Below are 21,720 nucleotides of genomic sequence, written 5' to 3'. Positions count from 1 at the left end.
AATGACATTTATACCTGGCCTATAATTCCTTCATTGTTCACAACCCTATCAAGTGGGAATTTTTCTAAATTCTCTTTTTGACCCTGTGTCTTCATTTAATCCTGATTAAGTTATGTGCTTTCTCTTGCTTAAAGAGCTCGTTGAGCCACATGTTGCCTTTCTTTTACTGGTGACACAGTGTAGTCCTCTCCTTTGATTCGTACAAGCTCCTCAGTATCTGAAGTCTTTTCTTACTTTGCAGGGATAAACCTGGATGTATTTTCTTGCTGCTGATGTCAAACCATGTGAAATCCTATAATCTGAAGCCTCTTTTCACTATGAGGCTTTGTATTTTGCAGGCATTGTAATCAGAAGAGTAATCTTATCTTAACATGCAAAATTAGTGACTCCTGGCTGGGGGAACCTGTGACTGGCACATGTCAGAGTCCCAAGTCTATTTTCAAATTTTCAGAGACAAAGCAGAACACTTTAATGACTTCGAGTTAGGTGGTTTTTAAGTTCTGCGGCTTTTTTTAAAATACGTCTGTCTTTAATTTCTCCTGTTACACGCAGTGAATTTATGTAGTATGAATTCCTCTCTCAAAGATCGTATCCTTGGCACCTTCTACCCAAAGTCTACATAAATAGTTAGTACAAAGTTAACCACCCTCTATTTTACAAATTCATATTTGAATTTAACCTATAAACACTACTTCAAATTCATAACCTATGAACAAGAGGAAGCACTGGAATGTTACTAGCATTTGACTGCTGTGAGGGAAAGCAGCATTTTTCCCTTTCTCTGATGCTGCTTTCCCCCACAGAAGTCAAAATAACCATCTTACTTTGCTAAACCTTTCTTGGTAGTGACTGAGCCAGTAGTTTCAAAGTCAATCATCTCCCTCAAGGAAGCGTGTTGATTCTGTCTGACACTTGTTAAGTGTCACTGTCACTAGCAGTCTTTGAAGAGATGTTCTTGCAGACTTAACAGAAGGGATGTTAATTAGGCTGTTGATTTGTGTTATCCCCTAGGCCCATCAAACGCAGTGCAGCACTTCAGTAACTAAAGAGGCACACGGTACTACAGAGCATTTAACTTTATAGATAAACTGCTATTTATTACCTGGAAAGAATGTCGAGTATAAACCAGTATTTGTTAGTTATCGTGGCAGCAGCATCCTTAAATAATGACATAGAATGCACCTGCGCGGTGGGAACGCACCCTGAGACTCCTGCAGGCAGTCGGGACCACCTGCAACTGCTGCTGCCTCTGCTGTGAGTCCAAGTGCAGCTGGGTGCCTTTGCTTCAGAGATCGTCGACTTTGTTCCAGTTCAGAAAGATGCTCTTCCAGGTCAGTTGTTGATCCTCTTGGAGCTAGTAAGAGTTTTGTCAGGGAGTTCATTCAGTCCCAGGAGGATTCGGTGTTACTAAGGATCTCTGAATCGTTGGTCACTGACCTGGGCATTATCCTACACCTGGAAACGGGCAGGTACTTCCATGGCCCACAGCATTAGCCAAGCATTCAGCATTTCCAAGGGCATCAGCCTGCATTTTACACTCTCCTGGAAGAGGGCAGCAGGCCAAAATAGCTTGGGAAACACTGCTGTAAAGAACAACCCTTTCCAGACCACTTTCCAAATAATCTAGCACAAATATGTGGATATTAGACTGAATTTAGCTTATCTTCACGTCCATCCACTTGTATGACAGGAAAAACAAAGAGGTAGTTCACATCCTCGTACATCCCCATCATATTTTTTTTTTTCTCCATTTTTGTGCTTTGCCTAGGCATGATGTCACACACCATATAATGCGACACCCTCATAGGAGCATCATATTGCTCTGAAATCCTTACCTCTCTCAACATGAAGTAAAGAAATTCCTTTAGCCTCAAAGTCTCTAAAGGTCTGAGTCCTGGCAGCACTTTTTCCGCCACCAAAGTGAAGCCACCTCTGCAGAGACACGTAACAGCCGCTTAGGTGCAAACCACAGTAATACACTAATTTTTTTAAAAAAAGTGAAGGAAATAAGATATGGATTTGTCGCTTTGGAAGGAATGGAAGGATGCAGCATTGCTACATGAAGTGGAGCACAGCCAAACAGGCAAACTCAAGTATTTGTACCAAAGAAAAGAAAAAAATCAAGAAACTGATAGTATCTTACGTTAATGTTATGTATGAATAATTTTATCATTGATTGATCTGTAAGCTGCCTGGTAGTGCTCAGAAACAGTAACAGTTTACATTAATGTATTAAAGGCACATATAATTTATTCAGTGAGATTCATGCCCTATGGAGCTTTTTGACAAGTTTTTATAGCACCATAGTTAGTGTTTATTAGCAATGAAAGCACTTTATAACACTTTGATACAATGTTTGAGACGAGAACTGCACAAAGCAACTACTTCGTAGGCAAGGAAGCAATTACGAGTGACACTTGGTGAAGTGTTACCAAGAGATCTTCAAAGAGCTCGCTTTCATACCGTCGACAGCACGGCACCCGGCAATGGCGCAGCGCGGCCGGCCCAGGCGATGGGAACATTTGCTGAGCTGCACCCCAGCAGCAGCGTCACAGCCACCTCCCCGGCAAGGCCACGCACCTTCCCCAGCGCCTCGGTGTCCCTGCAGCTCCCTCGTTAGGCACGAACAGCCCCGTTCAGCTTCTGCCGTCACACGGGGGTGAAGAAAACAGGATGCAAGAGAGGGGGCCATAAAAAAAGAAAAGACAAACTCAGCTCAAAGAACTTAGGGAAATGACGCGCTTCGGTTACACACCATTTATTTTTCTGTTTTTGAAAGAATATTTGTTCTTAATTTTAAAAGAAGCCCATAAAAATCCTTTTAAATAAGCTGTAGGCTAAATTAATTTCCTTAAAAATCTCTTTCCCCTATGCACAGGTTCACATGGGTTTGCCCTGGAAGATTTGGCAGTAAAATTGTGTATGCTTACCTTGGGCTTCTTATTGTCAGCGTAATTAATGGTTGAGCGGTTTGGGCTGTCGTGCTCCTCTGGAGCTGGCCGGCCTCGCCGGCGCTTCTTGTTTGAAGTCAGGAGGCACACACGGAGTTTTACAAGCAAGGATTTCAGAACGCCCGAGTCTAAACAAAAAGGCTTTGATTTTCAGCAGTGCTTCTCCCTTTGGCTTCCAGTACAGGCTTGAGTATTTTGGAGGCAATTAGATCCTCAGTGATCTGCAAAATCCATACATGCCTTTAAGTAAAAAATACTTATATTGGGACGCAGCAGAGAGGCAGTTGGGCAGAAACTGGTCTTTGGAGTATCAGTCAGAAACGTCAGGCTTATGTTAAGGGACAACTCTAAATTACACTCTCATGACATAAGGAAAGTTGTCTAGTTCAGATGAATTTTTAGATGCCTGAAATATGGTTTCTTCACCAATCCAAATTCCCAGCTGTTGTTGCCACAGTTTTTGTCAAACTATGACACAGATAACACAAGCTGAGAGAGACATCCCTCGTGGTTAAATTAGCCTTACAAAGCTTTCATGCCCCAGCAGGATAATTTTCAGCAGTTAATTACGTTGTCACTGCCACTGGTGCTACTTACACCACTATTGCAGCCTCTTAAGCCAATTCAGTGGCTTTTAGGGGAGGAAAAACAGGCAGCTCAAAGCAATATCCAGGTGTTTGGGTGCCAAAAACGTGTCTCATCTGTAGAGGCAGGCAGAGGTCTGAGGTAGCCGTGAGCCTGCAGTTGCCTGGGGCAGGCAGTCCCACCACCCCAGTGAGGCACCTGAGCTGGGACATCCCTCTTGCCCCAGAGAAATCAGTGAAGACAAGCTCCTCCAGAAGGCACTTCAGGGTAGCAAAGTGCCTGAAGCTGGGCTCTGTGCGTACTCCGCTTCTGCAATCAAGTGTATCACAGAGGTGTATTGCAAAGCCTTCCCTCCAACCCCCATTTTAAGTCTGCAGAAGAATAAAACCCTGATCTAAACGTCATGCTCTCAATATACTTGATAGACAGATGCAGAAGGACAAGGGTATTGTTGGGATGAAAGGAGAAGGCTCTTATTAAACTAGCAATGTCAATGAAAAGCAAGGAAATGCAGAAAATAAGCCAGGGGGGTTAACTGTTTGTGTAAATCTTCTCCTTCCTCTCACAGCTGGCCCTAACGCGCAGTTCTTTCCTTCATCATTCAGTGGAGCTGCTGAGTCACTTGTCTTTCGCACTAACCTCCATGTCCTCCACAGCTTGTGACACCTTCGAACCTGCAAAGTTCCTCGTGTTTCCTGACTTGTTCTGTCCTTTTCCATTTGGTAAAGGATTTCTACTGCACGCTTCTCTTTCCATGTATGCTGTTTTATTTATCATTGTATTTTTATTTTTGATAATTGTTGCAGAATAAGGTCTAAATCTGCTACACCGCAAAGAAATAAGGGCTACAGCTGATGCATACAGTTTTTAGTAAGAATGGGATAAAAATCCCTCCTTCTCATCTCATGACTTTCTGGTCAGGTTCTTGGAAGCATAACTATGATGGCCTGGATATATGGGTGGAGTTAATACCCTCGAGGCTGGAAAGGCAAACATAGGTATTCTTCATTTCACTACAGCTACCTGCTTCTCTTAGTTCCCCAAAACTCACTTTTTGTGCAGGCACTGGAGGATCAGAGTCCCCTTTTCTGATCCCCGTGAGTTGTTTGTGAGCGGGGTCCATAGGAGACGGAACAGGTCTGCAGGGGATGAGGCTTGTGTGTAACCCAGGATGGGCAGCTGAATGCAAATCTGGCAGCTCAGCACACCCATAGGTCAGGAGGACAAAAGGTTCTCTCGAAGAAATGAAAGGAATATCAAGTAGAAATAAAGTTGTGACCTCTTTATTTGACATGGTCTGGTCACAGGCTACAGCCTGTTATGATGTGCGCAGATCAGGAATGTGAAAAAAAAATAAAAATCAGAAAATTCAGGGAGAACGAAGCACAAAGAAAATGAAATATTTGAAAGCCTGCCTTACAGTGGGAAATTCACAGATGATCCTAAAGGGGTACCTAAAGGAGAAGCTGGTCTTTAATCAAAGCTTCCAGAAGACAATCAAAGACAATCTTTAGTATAAAAGGCAGTGAAGAGAGGATCCTGTGACTGAAAGCTGAAACTAGAGCATTTGTACTGGAAACAAGGCACAAACTTCTAACCGTGAGGGTAGTTATTCAATAGAGAAAATTATCAACTGCAGCATGGCTTTTCTTTTACTTATATCTTAAGAAATTAAAGACTCCCCCTACAAGGGGACAATGGTTGAAACATTTAGCAAGGTCCTGTGCTATACACAGGCAACAGGGTGTTTTTTATCCCTGGGCAGCCCAGATGAAGAGAACAGTGACATCAAAATCTACAACAGGGACCAAGGTCTGCCTATGAATCTCCAGGCACCCTGCCAACAGGGGAAAAAAACCCACCAACAAATCCATCAAATCCAAGGAAATCCCCATTTATGAAAAGGTCTAAGAAGCTCTCAACTTCTCTGCGTCAGAACTGCTGTTTATGTTTATATAGGAAGTTTTTCTACACTGTTTGCACTTTACCAGGCTCTTGTCGGCCGATCAGGAGAAAAATGCAGAACTAGGAAGGGGAGCTGGAACAGCTAAGTGCATTAAGAGGCACTGGTAATTCTCTGTTACACTTCAGAGGATTGGTGAGACCAGTAGTACCTTGTTCACAGCCAACAGCGGTATATTTTTAAAGTTAGTGCTGGGGGCTGGCTAGCAGCCAGCTATAGTTATAACTTTACTACAAATTAAATAGTAACTGCCGTATTCCTGCACTGCAGTCTGACGGTGTCAAGGAGCTCAACTATTACTCCCCCATCTGTACTTAAAAAAGCCGATCGACATTTCCAGCACGCTAGAGCTGTCAAAAGGCTTGAGGATCACCAGCCAGGTATCTATGGCAGGTCCGTGTTGCTTCCATAAATCAAATTCTTAGCAGTGAACATGTCCATTATCATGGGCGGAAATTAAGTGACCTAGTTACTACTCCCTGGCCTTTTAAAAGATACAGGTGGCTTCCTCAAAAGAGGATCCTCAATCAGACCAAATGGGCTGGTGGTACTCATTAAATTAGCAGGAGGAAGACAATATGTAACTGCCACAACCCCTCCTAGAGAAACACTGAAGAGCTTTTGGAAAATGGGCTCAGCAGAGCATTCCTGCCTAAAATCATATCAATGGGACAGGAAAAGAATATTCTTGAAAAGCCAAAGGATTCCCAAAATGGTTTATGAAAAAAAAAAAAAAGACCCTACCTGATGGCTCATACAGTTCTATCTCAGTTACCACCACTACTGTAAAAATCAGGTTTCTCCTTTATTGGGAGTTTTGGGGATGTAGCTCTAACTTTGACATTACTGGAATATAACTTCTTGGTGTTTAATGTCAGGCTAGCTGGAAAGCATTTTCCTATTAACTATCTCTGTTTTTTTCCTTTCTCCCCTTACTACCTCACTGTGTCTGTCTTTTCTCCTTTCTGCACTAAAAGTGGCTGTTCCTCTGTCTCCAAGCTCCTCCTGCGCTTCTGCAGTAGACCAGCTCCTGTCTAACCATGAACATGCTCTGTAAGTCCTTTCTTTTATTACTGCAGCTCTGTGCGTGCGTCTGTTCGGTATTCATTGTAACACAATTTAAAGCCTCATTTGATGTATAGCTTAAGATTTGTGGGGTAGAGGCAGAAACCCCAGCTGAATGGGGGCGTTTCACCTCAGGACATGGAGGGCGGGCTCCTGGCTGCAGACTGCTGCAGACTGCTCGCAGCAGGAACGCTGCCTTTTGGTGATGGTTGTTCTCACTCAAGGGACTGTGTTACGATAGCGCGGGGTCTCACCGGTCGGTACCACACAGAAGAGTAGAACAAGATACAGAGGACAGTAACAAGCTAGGATTTATTTCACATCAGAGCTGCCCACCACCATGTATCACAGACTGTGCTCAGGACAGAAGAGCTCTGTGGCCCCTGGCTGGACCAAGCCTGACCCATGCATAAAGCATACAGGACTTCGAATAATTCCTAGAGTTTAGACACAGCCATGAGAGGGGCTCATGTGGAGAGCTAAAGGATGTGGAAAACTAACTCCAGTACCTGTCTTAAGTCAGTTCTTCTGACAGCTCTGAGGCTTCCTCTTCCCTCACATGGCGTGTAGCCTTCCAGCTGGGTTCAAGCATCATGGGAATGTTCCAGGGACCAGGCACTTCCAGACACACAGCTCCAATTAGCTCTACATTAAAAAGAAAAAGGGAATAAGTGTGAAATGGGCTTCCTGCTCAACATGTTTCTGGAAGGAGGGTAGGGAAAAGGAGCAGAGCTTATTTTGAGACCATGAAAATCCTGATCATCACGATGACAATCTCTCTACCTTGAAACTGGGATGACAAGTCAGAAGAACTCATACTTGATCAGACTTTTGCATCTTCTATATCAGGAGACAGAGAACGCACCTGGCCCTTCAATGCTACACACCCACAACTGCTCCAGCATCTCAATGCTACTGATCCCTCCACCTGCTCTCCTGATCACGCCCTCCGCATCCAGCCCATGAAGCCACAGATCCTGAGGAGATTGCACATCCCAATACCAAAAAACCCCTCCAATTATTCTAACAGATTTGTGGCAGGCAGGGGGTTTCTCTCCTTTTGCCCTTCAATGCTTCTGTTTATTCCTCATTAGGACACTGAGATATTGAAGAGAGGCAGCAGATTTCAACAGTTGCTTTAAGACAGCAGGGTTCAAAGTGGAGAACGCAGTTTCTCTTTCTGCCATCTGTAACGTTCCGTAGCCAGGTTCCCTGGATAGGACGCAGCATACACGGAGTCAGAGCTGTGATCAGGCAGCAATCTGCTCCCTGGGTCAGCGCTCAACCTGCTTTTGAAGTTTTGCACTGCAGAACTCCCCACCGCTGATGGGGAACTGGCACAATCCCTTTAAAGGCTGTAAGAAATAAAGGACATTCCTCAGCAACAAGGGGTTGCCAAAAAGCCTTTTTGAAAGCAGCCAGTGGAAGCTGCATAAGCTGCTAATTTGAAGTAGACTAATATCAAGTACGGACCTCAGGCACAGAGAGCATCCAGGCTAAGCAGGAAGGGAACCATAAGCGCTTCTCAGAGAGCACATTACTAGAAGAGAAGAAAAACCTCAGTAACTTCCAGCATCCCCCAGTTCCTGGACATCACTGAAACCTGAAGGACTAGGAGGAGGCTCTGGGGTGTTTAAGAGCCAGTTGGACTATCCCTTGGACTTGCTTGCAGGTACAAAAGCACCCATGAAGCAGTGCTCCTTAAAGAGGAGATCCTCTCTCCCTTTGTGATGTCTAGGGTGGTGAGAGCAGCCTCCCAGCATCACCCCAACGCATTTCATCCCCGATGGACTCGGGTCCTGACCCTTAGAGGTCACGACCAGCAGCTCTGGTTTTCAGTAATATTCAGGTCCTTCCCCAGCCCCACAGGCAGGGAGGAGAGGGAGCACCGTGTCTCGCTTGAGAGAGAGGAAAGACAAAGGGAAGCAATTGGAAGAGCCCAGGTACAAACCCCATAACTCCCAACCCACAAAGATTTCCTCAGCTGAAATAACTGCCAGCGAGAACAGGATTAGCACAGCTATCCCTCCCCCTCATAGCTATCTTTTGTAATATCTTTCCCTCACCTTTTCAAGGCTCTCCAGGATAACCCAGCACTAACAGAGCTCCTTTAATCACCACACCCACTCCAGCACCAAGAAGTGCTGCTCTCCCCCTCTTGCTCTTTTATTTCCTCCTCTCCAACCATGCACTTGGTGCTAAGGAGGCTCCTTCGGCTTCCTTTGGCCCTAGCCGTCTTCCTGCTCGGCAGGGACAGCTGTCTCTGCTAACCCTCTCCTGGCCAGACTCTGCACACAAGCACCCTGCCGCCACATTTCAGCTATGAAGAAGACAGTACTCTGAAGCATTGAAGGACACCGTAAACAGGCAGTAGCTGAGTTCAGGGAGAGCTCATTGCCTACGAGCTCTCTCACTGATGATTATAATTTTGCAATTTACTCCTTTACCTGCCCACTGCCCAGGACCAGCTGGCTATCTTCTTCAACTCATTTTTGCATGTCTGTTAATAAGCATGCACAGAGCTCAAATGCAGTCTCAGACCATCAGACCATTTCACCATGTCCTGTCACCTTCTGAAAGGCTCCTAGGCTCCTTCATGGGTGGGACATGAGCTGTGCTGGCCCACAGGGCAATGAGAGCAAGGTGGGGTGAAACAAGCACCTTGCTCTGCTGGTCGGGCTCCTTCTCTATATTTTTTTTGGAATGAGGTGCAGAGGGCAGGTCGTTCTGGTCCTTCTCCGTTGCTGACATGCTACTTGGTATTGCCGTATTTAAGCAGTCATTGACTTAGGAGATGGCACTCACCTCATCTTCCTTTTCCTAACCAGGAACATTAGCCACAGAAATTAAAAAGTCATTCTGTACTGTGTGTGCATTTAAACATTTGTGCAGAATGGAAAAACTCCAACAGAAAACATGAACAGGAACCTGTACCTGAAAGCAATTACGCATCTGGAGGTGGTGGGTCACTGTAGGATGGCAGAGAAACAAGTTCAACTCTCCAGGAAAAAAGAGACCTGAAGGCTGATCTCCAAATCCCTTTCTGCTCACTACGCTGCTGTTACCAGTGCCAGCCTACCCGAGCTGACAGCATGGGGCTGGAAAGCTGAGACTTGCTCAGATCTAGGTTAGGAGGTTCCTGCAGTCTTTGCCTGAGGCAGGTTCCTTTGCTCTTTAGGGTTCTTCACGTTTAGGTATCTAAGGGACTTTATTGGGCGCTTATAATTAGATGAGGGTTGAGCACAGAGGCCAAAGGTCTAAATTTCAGACATAAGATGTCTAAAGTGTCTGTTACTCCTTCAGTTCTTTGTGTTGGGTGTTGGTGAAACGTCCTCATATGAGTTTTTGTGTCTGCTTTCCTCCCTCTGGCAATTTCTCCACCATCATTTCCCATCATAGGACCACATGCCATTATCCCTACGCAAACATTGCTCAGCATGTCCGCCACTGAATTGTAATTTGGCTTGGTTGCAGTTATGCCAAAAAGTTCAACTGAAAAGAACAAGGAAAAGGTGATCTACAGTCTCCAGCTCTGTGTGCTGCTACCTCTGCTTTAGTGAAGTTAATTAACTAATCTCACTGAGTGAAGTTAATTAACTCCACCTGGAGCAATCCAAGCTAACTGAGGTTGCTAAATCCTGGGACCCACTAACACTTGAACATAACACCTCTCCGTTTGCTCTGCTAGTTACAGAGAGGAAAATCTTGATTTTCCATCATATAGCCAGTTGTAGCTATGCTAAGTAGTTACAAAACCTTAACAATCTGGTCTGGTAGGATTTTACACTTTCTGGTCAAAGTGAAAAATACCTCCCTGGAGGCTGGGACAATAGCAAAACTAGCTCAGTTTCAGAAAGCAACAAGGAGCAAGAACAAAAAAAGCAAAATGCCGCTGGCACAAGCCAATTCACGCTGATGTAAATCAGCACAGTCCACTGCCTCTTACTCTGCTCTACCTAACTAGCAGCAGTCGGAGATCTGAGCCCATGGCTTGGCAGGCTCCTTGACAGGACGGACTCCTGCTATCCTGGTTGTGAGATGTGCAGAGCTGTCACAATTTGACGCTGACAAAACCAGTCCTTCTTTATCACAGTCTTCAAAGTCACCACTACTTTGATTCAGGTCTGCAGAGAAACCCCATGCATGCTGCCAGGGCGGTCTCTGAACCGCATGATTCATTCGGAAGTGAATTTAGCTGTTCCAAAACATGGAATTGTGATGGAATGAGAAGCCCTGGCAGGCTGCAATGATGGAGTTAGTTAAGAACATACTTTGGTTTGGGGCTGCCTCCCTGTTTAATGTGGATGGCTCCATTTCTTTTATTAAGGAGGTGGGTGACTCTGCCTTGGTGTCACTGGTGAAAGATAATGAGAGGTTCACTTTGTGAATCAGAGCAGAGAGCTGGAGCATCAGGGCAGAATGAACTGCCACTACAATATTGTGCTAAAAAAACTTGCTAGCTCCTTTGGCCAGGAAGCCACACTTTATGGGGTCCCCAAATGGAACTCCATAGGGATGGTCAAAGGAAAAAGTTTGCCAACAGGTTCATTAAGCCATTGCTGAGCTTTGACAATTACTTAGAGAGCCAGAGCAACACAAACACACTTCTACACTCCTGGTCCCTTAATTCTTTACAAAGTTTTGACAGCATACATTTAATGAAATATTGAAGAAAGCAGATCCATAGCCAAAAAAAATTTATAGTCAAAAAGGAGGATTGACTATGCTTCTGAACAATGATTTCATAAAATAATACAGCACCTTACTTAAATATATTCCCTTCATACACCAAGTAAATTCAAAGCATTGACAAGTCTTTAAAATCAAATCGCCACTTAGAAAAACCATGCTCAAACCTATGCAGATGTTTTCTCTGAGGTGGTGTTGTCCTTTAGAGCCCTTTACATTACACTGTGAATAGAAAATTAAGTTGTTTATATTTCTATAAGATAAATGGAGTCCCTAAATGCTATTTTAGCCCTTGTATTAACCTTGCTCTAAAAAGCTGAGTTACTCTTGATGCCATGCTGAATTGTTAGACGGAAGGTAAAAAATGCCCGTGGTAGGGGTGCTGTGTGTAGCGAGGATGCAGAGCTTAGGGAGGACAAGCAGCTACTGCTCCTGAAATGCACGAGAGGCAGTGGGGTCCTCCAGTCAGGCCCCACGGCTGACACGGGACGTGCCTCAGGGCTGTGCTGGGGCTGTTGTGTCCATCCCAGCGGGCCTGAAAGCCAGAGCCAATCCCCAGTGGCTGTCCCAGACTGTGAGCGCCTTTGCTTTCCTTCTCATGGCCATGGCACAGGCAGCTCTGCCAGAGCATGAGAACGGTCTTCTGGCCAGCCCCATAAGCCACTGTCACCCCTACGCATTATATCAGCTGTGGGCCAGTTTCACATGGGCTAGAGACAGAACTGGGATGATAAAAGTGCTTCTTGTTCTTCTGCTTCTCTTTTTGTCCTTGTTTATGTCCCCTAGTTGATTTTGTCACAGTTGTTATTGATGAGATACTCAGTGAGACTGCAGAAAAGTTATTTGAGATCCTGCTGAGGTTTTTTTTTTGTGGCTTAAAATCACTGAGAGGAAAGCTGTCAGTGCCTGTCATAGGAACACGGCTGATTCAAACACTTCAGACATCAGAAAAAGTATTTTCAACTTGTAACACAAACCTTTTCCCACAATCATCCTTGGAGACTGCAGGTAGGATGCCACTGCCAAGGAGAGGGAAAAGCTCCTTTTTGTCTTTCTTCCTACTTTAACAATGCATTAGTGTGATAAGGATAATCTCTGGTGGGAGTTAAGGCTGTAGTCATACAGCAGTTGTCTTGGAAAGATGTTTCAGCAACACAAACGAGGGGCTGCACAATTTCTCAAAGCATAAATCTTTCCGTTCTGAAGACCGCTCTCAAAGAGCAACTGGAAATACCCAGCCTAGAACTGGCTTCCAGCTGGAAAGGGCAATAATAATGATGAATGCTTCATTGCAAGCAGCATGCTGGGATTAATTGGGAAGTGGATATCTTGCAATTTGCTCAGTAGGTGCAGTGTGTGCATCGTGCCCTGCGAATGCCACGTGCTTGTTCTCCAGGAGAAATTAATGTCCAATGTTGTGCAGCATTTACTAACTAGTCTGGGAGGGGAGTGCAGTACGCTTCCACTGCAACATCTTGACTTTATTCAGAAGTGAAGAAAATGTGTCAGATTAATGAGGAATGAGAGGGAGGCTTTCCCTTTTTTTCCTGTTAAACCACAGGGCAGAGGGGGAAACTGGTGTGTTGAGAGGCGGGGGGGGGGGCTGTCACTATATGCCACTTGCACCATTGCAACAGCCTCCTTAGCTTGTGCAGGGAACAGCATGCAGGGGCCAGTGCTCTCCCCGGCTGCCAACTGTAACAGGAGCAGCAGAAGACCATGCGGTTGGCATCTCCTTGGCCTTCCCTCCAGACAACCACAACAACAACCTAAAGGGTGCTTTTCTTTAAGATGGCAGGGATTTCTCAACCCAAGTCGTGCCTCCATTCTCATTTATTGCAACTAACGAGCCGGGAGTTGTGCTGTGCTTTAGCAGGACGCTGGGGCATGTAGAAGAGCAGGGCACGGGACGGGTCCTGCCACAGAGCCGCGTCCTGGGGATGAGAGCCGCTGCACCATGGTGCAGATGGCAGCGCCATTTTCAGAGCTATAAACAGTATCATTGTCATAGCTCTTTGAATGGTACTGCCATATGTACCGGAAAACCAGCATTTAAGCTTGTAAGGGCTTTGGGCCAGCTGGATTTTCTCCCCATTTGGATGAAGCCGATTCCTGAAGTATGAATGAAAGTTTCGTGCTGCTTGGGAGTAATTCCCCCTCAGTACTTATTTTTGAATCTCCAAGGATCGTCACGTTCTCATCAGTCTCCTAACCAGCAAAACCCAAGTGTCCTGCACGTGGAGAGATGGCTGATGCATCTGAACCTCTCTGCTCGGTTCAAGAAGAAGCAGAAAGTTCATGGAAATTTTGATAGCAAACCAGTCAGGCTCTGCATGTTTTTCTTTAGCACGTACTGTACTTTTACGGTAAAGTGTACTTGACCGAGTGTATATGTCTGTGTGGGTGGGTGGAGAGAAAGTGCTCGTCTTAAACAATCAGTCCTCAGGGGTTGTGTACCTCCCCTGGTCACCAGCACAGATCACGTTATGCTCGCCTCCATTTGCATTGCTGAAGGGGTGACGGCCATACGCAGCAAAGCCAGAAAAGCCCTGACAGCACAGGGTGCCTCAAGCCAGGGTGACGAGCGGAGCAGAGCCCAGCCTGGAGCAGTGTGAGGGCCACGCCGCCCCCGAGCTCAGGGGCTGCCCTGGGGAGTCCCCTGCCTTGGACCATCTTTGTCCCTCCTGCAAGAGTTTTGCTGTAATGTTCAATTTTTTGCTGACCCAGATTCTATTTGGCAAAGAAAAGGAGGAGGCCAGCAGCTCTGGGCTTTGTTTAGAAAATAAATTAGTATGGCCCTGTATCGATACGCAGGCAGGTGGTGGGGAAGGAAATGTCCTGTTTGCCTTGAAGCCACCAGAAACACCGAGATGCTTTTGCGGGAGCAATGGCCCTGCCGTGCGCTGGTTCTGCTCTGAGAGGCATTCACGCTGGCGCACCAGGTCTCCCTGGGCAGCCGGTCCCCTTTGAGAGATGGCTGGGGCCACAGCACGATACAGCCGGGGATGCAGAGAGGGGCCAGTTCACAGGCAGTAAATGTTTATGGAACAAGGGCGAAACTGTCAACTCTCCTGGGCTGTGGCCAAGCCTTTCAGATGACAAATGCCAGATACCTCTGTTTAATATTAGTCCGATTCCTGCTGCAGAAGAGCGTACAGAGATCTGAGAGCCATGTAACCGGGTAATGTGTTTCTGATTCTGTGTATGTAATATCAGCAATAGATTACGATGACTAGCAAGTCCAGGAATTTGTGACAAACATGCCGTTTACTTGGCCACCCGTTTAGAGACATATTCTAAGAACTAATTAATTCTTTCAGTTTTTGGATTAACTGTTGTGCAAAACATCCCATCAAACAGAGAACATCATTATACAGTATGTTACTGTACTTAAATAAAGAGATAACTGAGCTCAAGAGATGCCCGCAACACTTAATTAAGATTAATTAAGCAACATGATTTACAGCTGGAGAAGATGAAACTGAGCAATTCAAAGCTGGCTAGACAAAGCGGCTGTGGCATGCTGAATCCATGAAGGCACATACCGGGAACATGTTGTTCAGTAACACTGCTATAGCAGCCTCACCAACCAATTTTATTTAATGAGGTTGTGTTTAGCCCCTGGAACACACCCATTTTTTTTGGCCAAACAAACACAGGCGTGCCTGTTAACCAGCTAGGAGTTAAGACCTTGGCAGCTGCAGGCTTGATAGCACAGATAAAGCACTGCTAAAATATACACAAGATTTCCTTTACAAGCCCTCCTTGAGGCAGCAGCTAGATTGGCGTGTTCTTAATTTCTCTGAACTTTGATAGGAACACAGCTTACCTGTGTAACAGAATTATCACACTCCAGGCACACCAGCTGTCTGACATGGTTGAAAGAAATCCGCATTTCTGAGCCTAGTCGGAACGAAAGGATAATTCCAGTAATCGGTGTCATCAGTTTTTACTTCAGGAGAGAAACCCTAAGTTGTCTCTCCCATAAAAAGGAAGTAAGAAGCTTAGTTGTTCTGGGTCAAACTGAAAAAACAAACCGAAACAAAGTATAAAAGCAAGCTACAGATTTATTTTTTCTTTTACAAGAACTAGGAAATCCCTGCCCAAAAATCCCCATTTGACCTATTACGGTATCACACCTCTTGTGCCTCAGCTGTGATTTCTCTTGGTATACATGCGCTCAGGGCATGGCCATGTCCCAGGCAGAAATCTGCAGCTGTTCTTGGGTCTTCTGATACATTTTTTTCCCCAGCTTCTGGTTTTGCAAACCTAATGCCTATTTAATAGACAATCTCAATAGATAGCATCTCTCCATATTTTATTTCTCAGCTATGACAGCCTCATTTTTTTAAAACAGTTGTTTCCTTAAGCCATGCCTCCTCCTAAATAGCCTGGGGTCTCGGTACCACACTGTCCTGGTTTTGTGTCCTCGTGGCATGTTCACAGCCAGTTTGGGAATTCCCACTGAAGTTAAGTAGCAGTATATTACCGAGTTTTGTAGCTGAAACCATGTTTTTCAGACTGTTGTTGACCACTGTGAGATCTTGCTTAGTGTTTTTCTATCACCCAAAAGCTGTAAAGCTCATCAAGAAAAACGCTCTTTGCACCAGTATAGTCAGCTGAAATTACTTCCATGTTGGTAACTGAATTGCTTTTTGGATGGTATATGAGGTGACGAGCCTATCTGGAGCCACCAGATCTTGTGGTCCTGCTTGAAGGTAATTTCCTGACTGCATTAGGAACCGGGGGACAGTATAATTGCCATCTTCACTTGCTAAATAAGGCTCATTTTTCAAGTAACCCATCCTAGACCCCTCTTCTATGCTGTTAGGGAAAACACTGAGAGATGTGGCTGCAAGCAGCCAGGCAGCTCAGTGTGGACATCGTGGTGGGTAAACCCATTCAATGGGTCTGCAAGAGCAAGACTGGGTCTGGGGATGAAGCAAGGAGGTGAGTTGGTTGTTAAATGAGAAACCTTCGTGATCCAAAAAGTTGCTTGTCATTTTAGGATCCTAAAAATCTTGTGTTTCCCTGACATAATTGGTGTGATTGTGCACTGAAAACTGTGAGGTTTGTGATCGTTTGGTTCCTTCTAATCCTTCCCATGACCATGCAGGTAATTACTGAGGCATTCTGGGGGCTGGTTGCTCCATGGCTTCCAGAGAAAGCGAGAAAGCCGAGGATGGCTGCTCTGTCATGGTAGCAAGGGAAGCCGCCACCTTGGGTCATCGTCTTCAGCTTCGCAAGTCCTTCATATTCTCCTGTCTTTCCACATTGGTGAATTCTAAGGGAGAGACAGTAGTGAGCTCCTGAGGCTCTTTTACTTGTTTTCTTACCCTGACTTTACAGTGGTGTACTCAGCGAGGGCAGGGTAAGGTAAGATAGGATTGAATGGGGTGGGACAGGCTAGGAGAGAGTATTTGCAGTTGGAAGGGAAAATATTCTATTCTATTCTATTCCATTCCATTCCATTTCTATTCTATTTCTATTTGCGCGAGAAACAGGAGCAGAAACTCAGAGCTCTCAGGGTCAAGTCCAGCTTCAAAACAGGACCATTTAACCAGAAGCTCAGTGTTGATATTATCAATATCACAGTGGATGTTTGGAAACTTTTAATGTCATTGCTATGTACGGGTGAAATCACACTTGTCAAATGTGCATTGTCACACAAAGGGTGTGACAATGTCCTCCCCAGATAATGCTGTTCTCAGGTATTAGTTTTAAGATAGCACAGTTCTGGATGGAAAAAAGTGCCACAATTTGGACACCCACAGGTGAATATTTGAGTTTTCTCACTTACAAATAACAAGTGATTACAAGCATAAGCAAAGGGCTTAGAGATGCTATGTGTGAAAATCACGTGCTTTGGCCAAATCAGAGATCTCTGATCAGAGACTCTGCTCTAGAATAAACCATTTCACTTTTAAAAATAATTAGTACCTTCAGACTATTCTAAGAAGCAACAGAAGTGCAAGCAAAGGACTGAGGATAAGTATTGATAGAATAATAAAGAACAAATGTTGGCAAATTCCAGCACACCTCTTATTATTTCTGTTTAAGGGCTAATACACCTTCACATTTTTATAGAAATAGAAGTGAGTTTACATAAAAAGGGGGTAAAACCTTGTTTTATTTTATACATGTAGCAAGTACCATGCTAATCATGCAGGGTGTGAGCTTTTGCTAGGTTAATAGGCAAAGCGCATCTTAGATGGCTGCAACGTAACACAAAGAATTGTAGGTACAAAATTTGGTTTATTGTTGGGTGATTGTTGTAGTTGAGGCAAAACATAAGCTGCATTTGAAACCTGTTGGCTAAAATGCCATTTCCTGTTCCATTTCCTACATGTATCATTGCTCTGCTTTTCCTCGAGAACGGGAACAAACACAAATCCAAGCAACATTTATTTACCAAAGCAGAGGCTAAGGCAGAGATTTATAGACTATGTCATCTCCTCTGAAGCAGAAAATACAGAGGTCTAGAAACAACCAAGGAAGGGGATAGCACAACCTTCAGAAGTTTGAACTTGTTTGTTTCTGCACTTTCAATTTGGAGGCAATACATAAAGCTATGGACAGGTAGGGGCTGATGGTTTTGTGAGCCCTGAAGGAACGCTCACATCTGCAGCAGGACTAAGAGAAATGAAGTAGCCTCGTGTTACCAGCGGGTATATGCAAATTAAGTATTTACACACACTGGCACAAGCATGAAGAGACACAGACAGAGGGTGATATTCCACCGGTTATGCCAAGGCTCAGAAAAGCTGCAGTATGGCGGGTTCAACAGTACGTCTGAATTGCTGTACAGGAGAGGACTGTGGTGCTCTGGACATCAGGTCCACAGGCTGAAGGGTTGGGGCCACCAGCGAGAGATTCGTTATGTGAGAGGAGAAAGAAATCGGCTCTGTGGTTAGGCTGGTTTAGGAAAAACAGCTCTGCCTGAAGGAATCAACCTCCAAGGCAGCACGTGCAGATGTCCTCACTGTAGTGGCAAACAGCACAAAAAGGCACAATCTGATCTTTCCAAAAAAGTTTTCCAAGTCTTATCTGAATGTTCCCAGCATGTTTTCATAGCAGTGTTTAACTGCCAGAGCAGTGTTTTCTCTTTAAACCTCCTCTTTCGGTCTGGGAGTCCCATGGGCAGCAACAGCCTCTGAGATCCCAATAGTTAGAAAGTCGGGACAGAGCTCAGCCAGGTAAGCAGATGTCTTCAGGGAAAATTGCTCCAAGGACATGGTCAAGGTCCCACCCTGTAAAGCAAACGTGACCAATACAACCTCGTTGGCTCAGGCTGAAGGACCTAAACCAGCATAAACCAAGGAAAAACACAGATGGGGTTTTGCTCACTTAATGTCTGGTTTTAGTTTTATGTTTTAAACATTCTTTGTTTAAATAAGAAACTGATATTTCTTGTGCTGGATTGACTACAAAGAGATTCGTTAAGTAAGCTAATAGCAATTCTGATGTAGACAAAAGTTACCTTTGTGGATCGAAGGGCGATTCTGCACCTGAGGCTTGCTGGGACATCCACTCTTCTTCCCATGCGCCTGTGCTTGGGTTCTTGTGCTTTCTGAACTCCTTCTGCTGTGGAGAACAGTTGTTACTGTGCTGAGAATTGAGGAGACTTTGAAAAAGCTGATGTTGCAGAGCAGAATTTGCCAGTTACAAGGTTTGGTGACTTCGGGGTTATTGGTCCCACCTGAAGCAAATCAGTCTCTTGATTCTGAATCCATATGATACTTAAAACATACAACGACTATTGCCATAGCACAAATGACAAGTATATTTATGATCCGTCTCGACAGTTAGCATTCAGATTTAGATACCACATACTCCGTGGTTGTCCTCTGCCATTTGCAGGTGTAACTATGATATTGACTTGAATGTCAATGAAAATATATATTCCACAGACCCATTCCAGCAAACTCCAGAGCTTCACATACACTTAAAGGACTCAAACTTGTCTGAGTCAATCCAAAGAATCAATATTCATAAAATATTTTTGGATTGTTTTCTGCCAGCATTTCACTTTACGTCAAGTAGAATGAATGACTAGTTTCACCTGAAGCTTAATTTGCCCACCTGCAAGAAAACTGAAAATTTAATTGTGTCAGCAGGGGAAGGGATATGACTTTATCAGTGATTACTGCATGCGTTTCTCTCTGATTGCCAGATATTTTGATTGCACTATTTACTTCCTCCTACGGTCAAAATCAATACATTGATCAGTACAGTTCTTAAGTGTCATGCTCCAATCTACAAGGCATTTGTGTAACAGAGGATCTCAAAAAGGTCTTTTTACTTTATGAAACCCACCAGAGAATAAACATCTCTTTTTGATTATGCTCCCTAGTTTCTTGGATTCCCCCCACCCTCCCACAAATTAGAAATTGTTTGCAGCCATGCTCTTTTCTCTTCAGATTTTTGCCTCTCCTGACACTTGGAGAAGCATCCTTGCACATGGGGCATTCAAATGTTCAGACTGAGTTTGACATTTTTCTTTTGGACATCTTAGAAGACATGAGGTTCTGCTTGCTACGATGCTCAAACAAGAAAACTGTTTTCCTCATGTCCTTCTTGCACACAGAAGTCCAGAGGGTCCCTGAGCCTGGAGGGGAGCAGTAGCTGGCATCACTTGTATGTGATCCTCACCAGCCGATGTCCAGGAACTGCTCCTGTTGAGACTGGAAAGGCTGAAGTCAGATCACAGGATGTTTGGGGATCTAGCTAACAGAAAATGGGGATGTAGCAACCTCTGAGTCATATTGAAATGAAGAAGCCATCAAAGGCGCCTTCTGTCCTCCCCAGCACACTCCTGAAGATGATCTAACCTAGCTGTGAAATAGCTCTTGGCAGGGAAGGTGGATGAGCAAACGAAGCATCATCCTTCCTGAAGAACAACGGGGGAATGAAAACACAGCCACCGAGCAATATGTACTTACTGGCTTTTTCTGGTATCAGTTTTAACCAAGCTAAAAATGAGGAGCAACTGTCTATGAAAGTGACGCAGGGAATTACTGTTTGCAAGTGGGGCGTATATAGGAGGACAGAGTAGGATGGGGAGCACGGAGGGTCGGCTGCTGCCCTGAGTGCACTGAGGGAAAACGCGGTGTGCATTTATCAAACCAAAGCTGTATGGAGGAGAATAGGGAGATTTTACTCAGATTAAGTACCCATTTCCAATGTCACCATCTGTGGTATGACATTTAATCCTAATAAAATGCTTACAAAATAAGAGTAGTCATGAGCACAGCTCAAAAGTTTGCCACGTTAATATTTTTCATAATATGATGTACAAAGTTTTATGAATTCATACCCAGTCGACTGTACAACAGAAGTGGTCTAAAGGCAGGAATGTGCTAGTTAATGCATAGCATAGAAATATTACTTGAAAAAGGAGGAGGAAAGAGAGAGGAACGGCAGCTCCCATTCAACACAACATGGTGGAACGTTGTGTTTGCTATCTGACCTGCTGAGAAAAGGCAGCAGCTACTGTAGCCAAAGAAACTTTACCTTAAGTGAGAGAGGCTTACTACAACTTAACCTAAAGCAAAGTAGATACTAGTTGAGATGTCAAAGGCACCAACAAGGATCCGTCTTATATTTTTTGATCTTAATACTGGTTTTTGTTATTTAATTTTTGTGTCATTGTTCCATTACCAGAAAATATAATTTTCAGATCTTATCATCAGGTGCCTTAGGATATGGCCAGCTTACTAACACCACTTTCAGGATATCCAGAAGTTACCAGGATACAAAACCACAGACATTGCATGGGCACGTGTGTGAGGTGGCCCTACCAAGAGCAGGAACCCTGGTGACCAGAACACCAACTGGGCTGGCTACAGAGTAGGAGGGAACATGCGTGAGCCCCAGGTGCTGTGAGGGAGTTTGTGATAGTTCGCTATTCAGAAAGGAACTTAAAGTAGGGACTGACATTAACAATGTGCATATGCTAGACTTTTGTTATAAAACACATAATTCTCTACAGAAAGTCTTGTTTTGACACAAAAATGTTCTGCTATTGCACACACAAAGTAGACTCATGAAATGGTGAAGAATTTTTTGCCAGAAGATTTCAGAAAACTGCAGTTGTCATTTTTCACTGGATATTTCACTGCAGAAAAGCCACCCAATTCCCAGATACTGCAATTCTAACCCTGGGGCATGTGTTAGAAGCCTGACAAACAAAAGTCGGTCTTATGGCTCATGGCTGCTGGTCTGCAATACCTTTGGAAATTGTGGTGTCTCCATTGCACAAGGAAACAGCTCCAAGTGTTTTTGTCACTACCTCATTCCACAGCTTTGACGAATGGCTTGTGTTTTTTTCCTAGCAGATGAAAGATCTAATTATGCCAGTTGTGAGATCTCCATTTATTAAAAAAACATTCATTATCTTCCATTTGAATATCCTTAATTGATCCTGCTTGTACTTCAGTAATTGAAACACCTTACTTAAAAAACAGA

At 44.4% G+C, this 21,720-nt stretch overlaps 1 protein-coding gene and 1 long non-coding RNA gene across 5 annotated transcripts in view; one reads left to right on the top strand and one right to left on the bottom strand.

Moving 5' to 3' along the window:
* Positions 1-21,720, top strand: part of HTR4 (5-hydroxytryptamine receptor 4) — a 139,075-nt gene that overhangs the window by 100,167 nt on the left and 17,188 nt on the right. The window lies entirely within an intron of this gene.
* LOC141749644 (uncharacterized) overlaps positions 1,903-21,720 on the bottom strand; it is a 40,969-nt gene continuing 21,151 nt past the window's right edge. For both annotated transcript variants that reach the window (XR_012589437.1, XR_012589438.1), the window contains 5 exons: positions 18,734-18,837; positions 15,083-16,537; positions 7,074-7,209; positions 2,931-3,172; positions 1,903-2,643 (listed from right to left, as the gene is read on the bottom strand). This is a non-coding gene — a long non-coding RNA (uncharacterized LOC141749644). The remainder of the gene's footprint in view (positions 2,644-2,930; positions 3,173-7,073; positions 7,210-15,082; positions 16,538-18,733; positions 18,838-21,720) is intronic.

The sequence above is a fragment of the Larus michahellis genome, chromosome 11 (genome assembly GCF_964199755.1).
Source record: "Larus michahellis chromosome 11, bLarMic1.1, whole genome shotgun sequence".
NCBI classification, from domain to species: Eukaryota; Metazoa; Chordata; class Aves; order Charadriiformes; family Laridae; genus Larus; species Larus michahellis.
The sequence above is the reverse complement of the archived record's forward strand: the minus strand, read 5'-3'. Positions and strand labels throughout refer to the sequence as shown.